This window comes from Piliocolobus tephrosceles, chromosome 12, assembly GCF_002776525.5.
Source record: "Piliocolobus tephrosceles isolate RC106 chromosome 12, ASM277652v3, whole genome shotgun sequence".
Classification (NCBI taxonomy): Eukaryota; Metazoa; Chordata; class Mammalia; order Primates; family Cercopithecidae; genus Piliocolobus; species Piliocolobus tephrosceles.
In genome coordinates this window covers 4,908,605-4,918,622 of record NC_045445.1, presented here as the reverse complement: position 1 = coordinate 4,918,622, position 10,018 = coordinate 4,908,605, and positions in this window count along the sequence as shown.

Sequence of the window (10,018 nt, the reverse complement as noted above, 5' to 3'; positions counted from 1 at the left end):
GGAGAGCAGACAGGACATGCTTAGCCCGTGAGGGGCATTGGGTGGATCCAGGGGAGGGCAATTGTCAGAGTCCATGAGTGAGACCGCATGCAAAACCAAGTCTACAGAGCCCCAGGCAGGCTGGCACTCAGAGCTCTGAATCCAGAGTTCAGCCCAGTGGGGGCAGGGACCCAGGAACCCAGGGGAAAGGAGCCAGAGGAGGAGGGAGCATAGGACAATGTACAGGAGTAGTTTTGAGAAATCTGGGAGTAATAATCATCAGCTGGGTTGGCATTTCACTGCCGTGATGGTGTCCTTTGAAGCCCAAAAATTTAAAATTTTTCTGAAGTCCAATTTATCTATTTTTTTTTTCTGTTAATGTTTTCGGTGTCCTATCTAGGAATTATTTGCCTAATCTAAGGTAATGAAGATATACCCCTATGTTGTTTTCTGCAAATTTTATAGTAATAGCTCTTATATTTAGGTCTATTATTCATTTTGACTTAATTTTTGCATATAGTGTGAGGTAAGGTCAAACTTCATTCTTTTGTATGTGCTTATCCAGCTGCCCCAGCACCATTTATTGAAAAGATTATTCTTTTCCCCATTGGGTTCTCTTGGCACCCTTACTAAAATCAGTTGTCCCCAGAGACATGAGTTTATTTCTGCACTCTCAATTCTATTTCATTGATCTATACTTCTATCCTTGTACCACTACTCTCTTGACTACAGTTGCTTTGTCATAAGTTTTGAAATCAGGAAGTGTGAGTCTTCCTACGTTTTTTCTTTTATCAAGGATGTTTGACGAAAATGGGTACAATTAAGATTTGACAAGCAAAATCAATTGTGGGAATAGCATTTTTAAAACATTTTATGTGTCATTTTTAAATAATTCTTACTTTTTGTGGGTACATAGTAGATGTACATCTCATAAGTACATGAGATGTTTTGATACAGGCATGAAATGTGTAATAATCACATCATGGGAAATGGGGTACCCATCCCCTCAAGCATTTACTCTTTGTGTTACAAACAATCCAATTATGTTCTTTTAGTTATTTGAAAATAACTAAAAACTATTGACCATAGTCACCCTGTTGTGCTATAAAACAGTAGATCTTATATATACTTTCCAACTATTTTTGTCTCCTTCCTGGAGACCCATTAATCACCCCCACCACCCACTCACCCCCAACCCTACTACCCTTCTCAGGCTCTGGGAACCACCTTTCTACTCTCTATGTCCACTCGTTCAATTGTTTTGATTTGAAGATCCCACATATAAGTGAGAAGATGCGATGTTTGTCTTTCTGTGCCTGGCTTATTTCACTTAACATGTTGTTGCAAATGATAGAATCTCATTCTTTTTGATGGCTGATTAGCACTCCATTGTGTATATGTACCATATTTTTTTTAACCATTCATCTGTTGATGGAAATTTAGGTTGCTTCCGAATCTGGCTGTTTTGAATAGTGCTGGAACAAACATGGGAATACAGATATCTCTTTGATATACTGATTTCCTTTCTTTTGAGTATATGATCAGCAGTGGGATTGCTGGATTACATGGCAGTTCTATTTTTACTTTTTGGAGGACCCTTCAAACTGTTCTTCATAGTGGTTATACTAATTTACATTCGCATCAACAGTGTATGGGAGTTCTCTGTTCTCTACATCCTTGCAAGCATCTGTTGTTGCTGTCTTTTGGATTTAAGCCATTCTAACTGGGGTGAGATGATACCTCATTGTAGCTTTGATTTGCATTTCTCTGATGATCAAACAGGCAGAGCACTTGTTACATGCTTGTTTGCTATATGTATGTCTTCTTTTGAGAACAGTCTATTCAAATCAATAATGAATTCTGTATAAACACATATAAGTGTGAGCATATTTCTAGACTCTCTCTTTAGTTCCATTGACACATTTATATTGTTATGACAATACTACACCCTTGTGATTATTGTGACATTATAATAAGACTTCAAATTAAATAGTGTAACCCCTGCAACTTTTGTTGTCCTTTTTTAAAAATTCATTATACTTTAAGTTATGGGATATATGGGCAGAATGTGCAGGTTTCTTACATAGGTATACACATGTTGTTGTGTTTTTAGACAAGAACGGAGGATTCCTGTACTTCCCAGGAAAACACCTACCTTATCAAGATTATTCCAGTTATTCATTTTCTATTACTAGATTGTGCATTTTCATTGTATCTAAGTAATTGTTGGCTACTACATAAATGAGCCAAAGGTGGCCCCTGCGTTTTGCCCTAAAATAACCCCCATGGCGTTTAGTTCTTCACAGCAAGTTAAGGTCATTAGCCCAAAGCCCACTAGTGCTAAACTCAAATTCTTATGCATCCAATTGCTTTCAATATAGTCCAGATAAACATATTTTAACAATTTGGAACCTATCTATTTTGCATACCCCACAAAAATGCACCAATATCTGCGAACCATAGAAAATCTGCAGCTGTAAAAGACCTCCAAGCTGCTGTTGTCCTTTGTAACTCTCCTCTTACCCAGAGATTCCAATCTTGCTATCGAGTAACATTTCCTAGACATGTAAACCAGCTCACCAATTTCTTCTTTCCTGGAAGGTTGCTTGCCTTATTCATCTTCCCAAGATGATTCTCTCCCCTCATGCAACCCTGTCCAAGTGCTTCCCAATAAAACTGGCTGAATGTTACTGCATCTCATGGTCCTGCCCCTTTCCTGATCAACTCTCAAATCCTTAAACTAATCACAGTAATCAAAGGTAACAAAGATTTTTCTCCTACGTATTCTTCAAGAATTTTTTATTTTAGTTTTGACATGCAGGTTGATGATCCATTTAGAGTTGCATTTTTCTATGAATCAAGATATGGACTGAAATTTATTCTTTGCATATGGATATCAACCTATTCCAGACATAAGTGTTAACTATTCTTTCTCCTTTAATTTTCCTTTGTATCTTGTATCAATAATGAATTCTCCATAAATACGTATATGTGTGAGTATATTTCTAGACTCTCTTTAGTTCCATTGATATATTTCTATTGTTATGACAACACCACACTTTTCTGATTATCGTCACTTAAATAAGCCTTGAAATTAATTACCGTAACCCCTGCAATTTGTGTTGTCATTTTAAAAGTTATTTTGGCAACTCTAAGTTCTTCGTACTCATACGTGAATGTGAACACCAGTCTGTCAATTTCTATTTTTAAAAAACCCTTTCAGGTTTTTTATATGGATTTGATTTAATCTGCAGGTAAATTTGGAAAGAAAGTACATCTTAATAATATTAAGTCTTCCAACTCATGAATAAGATACCTATCTCCATTTATTTAAGAGAACATACCAAAATAAACTTTATTTAGGCATTTATCCTTCATTAATTTATCACTGCAATATTTCGTAGTTTTCGGTGTACAGATCTTCTACCTATTTTGTCATAGTTATGTCTATGTATTTTATGTTTTCTAGTGTGATTTTTATTCTTTTCTTTTCTTTTCTTTTCTTTTCGAGACGGAGTTTCGCTCTTGCTGCCCAGGCTGGAGTGCAGCGGCGCGGTCTCGGCTCACTGCAACCTCCATCTCCCAGGTTCAAATGATCCTCCAGCCTCAGCCTCAGCCTCCCATGTAGCTGGGATTGCAGGTGCCCGCCACCACGCACTGCTAATTTTTGTATTTTTCATAGAGATGGGGTTTCACCATGTTGGCCAGGTTGTTCCTGAAGTCCTGACTTCAAGTAATCCGCCTGCCTCGGCCTCCCAAAGTGCTGGGATTGCAGGTGTGATCCTTCGCGCCTGGCCTAGTGTTACTTTTAAATCATACTGTTTTTAACTTCAATTTCCAATTTTTCATTGCTAGTATATTAAATAGAATTAATTTTTCTGTCTTGATATTTTATCTTGTGACCATGCTAAATTCAATTATTAGTTCTAGAAGCATTTTTATTTTAGATTTGTACACGTTTCTGCATAGACTGAAGACGGTTTTACTTTTCCCTTTCCAATCTGGAGGTCTTTTTCTTTCTTCGTTGCACTGAGCAACAAGTATAATGTTGAACAACCACCCCACCTCTGTGAACTCAAACGTCTTAGGTTGTAGTTTCCTGCATGCAAACACCCCGCACAACTTCTGGCAAATGAATATCTCCCTCATCCCTCCTGTTAAAACCCAAATCTGGTACGACACAGACTGAGATGAGCACAATGCCCACAGTTGAAACAAGACTAATAAGATACTCAGTAGAACAAGGCTATTTACAGCATGAGAGTCTGGCAGCCCGAAGGCAGCGATTTCAGATTGGAAAACAGAAAACTGAAGGGAGCTCAATGGACACTAGGAAAAGAATGCGGGATGGAAATTTTCCCTGACAGTAACCAAGAAGTGAGTGGTCTCCAGGTCACACAGGATAAATTTTTAGGAGGGAAGTGGGATGATCCACTTCTCTGCATACAGCTAAATTGGCCATATTACCTTGGAGGGATTTTTGGTGAGATGTACAAAAATTAGATAATCGTGAAGGCTAAGAGAGAATGGAGTGAGCCACCGAATGAGGTGGCCATGGGGGAAGGCTTGGAGGGAACACTCTCTCCCCACTATGTGACCTACAGAACTTAGCATGGGGAGATGAAGAGGGTAGCAGGTTAGTTTGGATGGCTGTATAGGGTTGCTAATGAAATGCTACGTTTCTCCAACCAGAGCATCTTGGCTCCCTCAGTGCCACCCCTCCCCCACCATCACCGCAGAAGTGTCAGGTTGGTGTTTTGTATATTTAAGCCTTCCAGAGCCACCACTGGATGGGTAGTGGCTCTCTGACTAGTCAAAGCTTAGGGATGTGGTTCGTCATTGTCCTGGGAGGGGTATATATGGGGAGGCCAGGTGGCCTGGAGTAGACCATTGAGAGACGAGGACAAGCTGAAGATGGCCGGGAAACCATGAGCCTCCAGCCTAGTTGTGGAACAACCACCTGCCAGCACCAAAGAGGCGAGGAAGAGGAAGACCCCTTCTCAATCAACGTCCAGAAGCCCTAACAAGGTGAGGAACCCACCCGAGCTCCTCCTCGTCTTCCCCTTGACTCCTCCCTCCCAAGACTTCTACCCTATCCTGGCCTGACACAACCCCCACCCCAGCCTGTACCCCTTCTCATGGAACCCCTCTTTCCACCCCTCCTCCATCCACTTCCCCAAAACCAATGCCTTTCTGTGATCTCCTTGTTGTCCTTCCAGGTTTCCAAACAGCCAGCAAGGGAAAAGAAACCCTTTGATGGAGTTCCAGAAATGAAGCCTCTCCCAAAATGACCACTGCTTTAAGAAAACTTCAGGAAGGGAGTGGGCCAACACTATCAGGCCACTGTGACCAGCTCAATCAAATGGATGTGAGGAGCTCAATCAAAATGAGCCACAGCAGGACCAAAACCATCTCCAGTGTGTCCCTGGGCAGCCAGTAGTTTCAGGGCAATACCAGAGACCTGAGATCTATCTGCGAAGTCACCAGAGGTCTAGTCCCCAGAGAAATAGCCAACAAGGTCTAGGGTACATTTTATACCCAGCAGGGCATGCTCCATGGTGATGAAAATTAAATGAATCATAGAACAGAAATATATACAAATACATGTTGAATGTTAACAGGTATTTTCACAGGTTTGACTTGTTTCTTGATAGTTATTCAGACGCTAGGGAAAGGTAAATAAAAGTGAATGAAATAAGCAACTAAATGAGACCTAATAATTGGCCTTTGATTTTAAATATTTAATTTGTTATCATAAACCTTATCAATAAAAATAAACCTAAATCAAAAAAAGAAAACTAAGTGAATCTGTTGTAAACTGATATATGTCTACGTGTTCTCAGATGGTGGGGAGACAGGAAGGAGGGAAGAGGTAGTGTGTGGGAAGGGACAGAGGTGGATGTTGCCCGGTTGGGGTCACATGGGCAACTCCAGCCACGTTGATTCACAGTTAGCCAAGCACATAGGAGAAGGATTAGGGTCGGGGCTGAATTCTGGAGACAAATTTCCTCCTTAACACGTTGGCCCATGGGAGAAGAGGAAAAGGTTGGTGTATCCGTGTGTGCTTGCAGGGCTGTGGACCTAGCTGGGGAGAGGACTTATGTGTATGCTTCCAGTGTCGCCCCCGTAAAAGGCACGCAAACTAATTGCCCTCCTAAAAACCAAAAACCTTCCTACTAAAAGTCATGAACAGCACTCTGAAGCACTAAATTAATGGTGTTTGGACATCGAAAATCCAACACTGATTCAGCAACACTCTCGCTTAAAAAAAAAGAAAAACCTTTGGAACGGAGCAGTTGGCTACCAAGGATGGGGTGTGGGAGTGACTCATCCCTGGTGCAGGCAATAAGGGGGAGCATTGTCTACATATTATTATTTAAATTCAGTTTTTATTTGAGACAATTGTAGACTCACATGCAGGTGTAAGAAATGATACAGATAGATCCTGTGTACCCTTTAGGGGCCTTCCTCTATTGATAACATCTTGCAAAACCATAGTACAGTATCACAATTAAGAGATTAACATGATACAGTCAAGACACAGAACAGTCACCACAAGGGTCCCTCATGTTGCTCTTTTATAGCCACAGCCACTTTCTTCCTACACCAGCTCCTCCTCAATCCCTAGAAGCACCACTCATCTCTTCTGTATTTTTACAATTCTATCATTTCAAGAATGTTATTTGAATGCAATCATGCAATTATGTAAGCTTTTGGTACTGGCTTTTTAAAAATTTGGCACAATCGTCTGGTGATTCATCCAGCTTATTGTGTGTATGAACAGTCTATTTCCTTTCATTGCTGAGTAGTATTCCAAGGGATCTGGATGAACCACAGGTTTTGTCTGTTTGTTGGTTGGTTGGTTTGAGACGGAGTTTCACTCTTTCACCCAGGCTGGAGTGAAGTGGTGTGATCTCAGCTCATCGCAACCTCCGCTCCCACCGGGTTCAACCGATTCTTCTGCCTCAGCCTCCCAAGTAGCTGGGATTGTAGGCACCCCCCCACCACACCCGGTTAATTTTAAATTTTTAGTAGAGACGGGGTTTCGTCATGTTGGCCAGGCTGGTATCGAACTCCTGACCTCAGGTCATCTACCCGCCTTGTCCTCCTAAAGTGCTAAGATTACAGGTGCGAGCCATCGTACCCGGCCAGCAGTTGTCTTTCAAACCATTAGTGTATTGAAGGACATCTGGGCTGTTTCCAGTACTTGCTTATTAATAAAGCTGCAGTGAACATTCTTGTACAGGATTTTGTGTGGTTATGAGTTGTTAGTTTTCCGAAATAAATTCCCAGGTGTGTGATTGCTGGGTTGTTTGTTAGTTGTATATTTAGTTCTAGTTGTTTTTTTAATGAATAGGCTTTACTATTAGAAAAATTTTGGATTGGTAGAAAATTGAGCAGATAGTACAGTTCCCATATACTCCCTTTGTCCCCTGTACCAAGTTTTCTCTATTATTATCCTCCGCTAGTGTGCTACATTTTTCACAATTAATGAACTAATATCATTATTGATACATTGTTTTTAACTAAAGTCCGTAGTTTACATGAAAGTTCACTCTTTGTGTTGCAAGGTTCTTTGGGTTTTGACAAATGCGTAATATTGTGTATCCACCATTACAGTTTCACCACCCAATGAATACGTGTGCTTTGCTTCACCTATTTATCCCTCCCTTGCTGACTCCAAAACTCTGGTAACCACTGATCTTTGTAACTGTCTCTCCAGCTTGCCTTTTCTAGAAAGTCATGCAGTTGGAATCACATAACATGTTGTCCTCTCAGACCGGCTTCTTCACTAGGTTCTTCCATGGGTTTTCGTTTGTTTGTTTGTTTGTTTGTTTTTATTGTTGTTGTTTACAGACAGTGTCTTGCTCTGTCACCCAGGTTGGAGTGCAGTGGTACCATCATAGCTCACTGCAACCTTGAACTCCTGGGCTCAAGAAATCCTTCTGCCTCAGCCTCCTGAGCAGCTGTGACTACAGGCACACACCACCACGCTCAACTATTTTCTTAAACCTTTTGTACAGACAGGGTCTCAGTGTATTGCTCAGGCTGGTCTTGAATTCCTGGCCACAAACGATCCTTCCACCTCGGTATCCCAAAGTGCTGGGATTCCAGGTGTGACTCATCGTACCTGACCTGACTTACTTTTATTGATAACATTACATTGTCTGTAAGTACCACCATTTACTAATTCATTCACATATTGAGCACCTCTTGGTTGCTTCCAGTTTTTGACAATTATGAATAAAGGAATTTCAATGAAAGGAAAAGTCTTGCTCACAAGTAGAGATAGAATTCAGGCAAAAATCTAGTCTACTACTAGTTCATGCAGCTCCAGAGGCAAAGAAGAAATGAGGTTTGTGGACAAGTTACTGTTGGAAGAATGATGGTTTCTGATGACAGCTGCAAGGTACACAAGTCCATTCTGTGATAATAGCTCAAATGAATGAACCAGTTTGTTAGCTTCCAGCTGTAGATGCTGAGCCACAGCTTCTATAACCCCCACCCACCTGCTCCCCAGAGCTCTTTTGTAAAGCTGCTGGCTCCAGGCATGTGCCTCATGCTTCAGGGTGTGGAGGCCCTCCAGGGCTGGCTACACTGGGGTCCTGAGTTGGCCTAAACTTGTGGAGGACCAGGGAGGTTGTGTCAGGCAGAGGCTTAATATCACCTTTCAAAATTAAACAAGAAAATATCTTTTTATTGGAAATTTCTGGTTTCTGGGCTGGCATATAAGGAGCTTAGAAGTCATCACTCTCATCCTCACAACAAGAAAAGAAGCCGAGCAAACTAGAAATCAATAACACTTCTCAGATTCATCAGAGAGCTAAGGTCACAGGGCAACCCCCTGCCCCCAAAATTGGAGATACAGACAGGTGGATACAGAGAATCACAGCTTACTGGAGCAGAAGCCCAGAAACAGAAATCACTTTTGGAGCCAGTAATGGTATAGAAAACTTAAACTGTAATTGGTGAACTGCTGGAGGCTCAGCGTGGACAAACTTGAGAGCTAAAATCTTCGAGGATGCCTAGTCTTAGATTGTCGGGTTTTTTGAAACTTTATTGATGTATAATTTACAAACCACAAAATTCACCCATTTGAAATGTATAAATTAATTTTTTTGTAGTAAATTTGCTAGTTCATGCAACCATCACCACTGTCCTAGTTTTAGAACATTTCCACCACACAGTAAGATTTCTATGCCCACTTATAGTTAATTCACGTGCCCAGTCCACTCCATGGCAACAACTAACTAATCCACTTTCTTTCTATCTTTAATGGTGTGCCTTTACTGGAAATTTCATACAAAAGGAATTATATCACATGGCTTATTTGTTTAATCCATGCCGTACCATGTACCTACAGCCCTTTCCTTTTTATTGTTGAACAGCATTACAAAGACGCAGCATATGTTGCTTATCCATTTACCAGTTGAGGGACATTCGGATTGTTGTAACTTTTCAGTTACTGTGACTATGCTTCTATGAACATTCCTGTACAAGTCTTTGTATGGACGTACGTTGACATTTTCGTTTGTTTGTTTGAGACAGAGTCTCACTCTGTCGAGAGGCTGGAGTTTAGTAGCGCAATCTCGGCTCACTGCAACCTCCGCCTCCCGGGTTCAAGCGATTCTCCTGCGTCAGCCTCCCGAGTAGCTGGGATTACAGGTGCCTGCCACTACACCCAGCTAATTTTTTGTATTTTTAGTACAGACGGGGTTTCACCTTGTTAGCCAGGCTGATCTTGAACTCCTGACCTCGTGATTCGCCCGCCTCGGCCTCCCAAAGTGCTGGGATTACAGGGGTGAGCCACCGTGCCTGGCCAGACATATGTTTCTTTTCTCTTGGATAGTGGAATTGCTTCCTTTTTTTTCTGAGACAGAGTCTCGCTCTGTCGCCCGGGCGGGAGTGCAGTGGCCGGATCTCAGCTCACTGCAAGCTCCGCCTCCCGGGTTCACGCCATTCTCCTGCCTCAGCCTCCTGAGTAGCTGGGACTACAGGCGCCCGCCACCGTGCCCGGCTAATTTTTTTTGTATTTTTA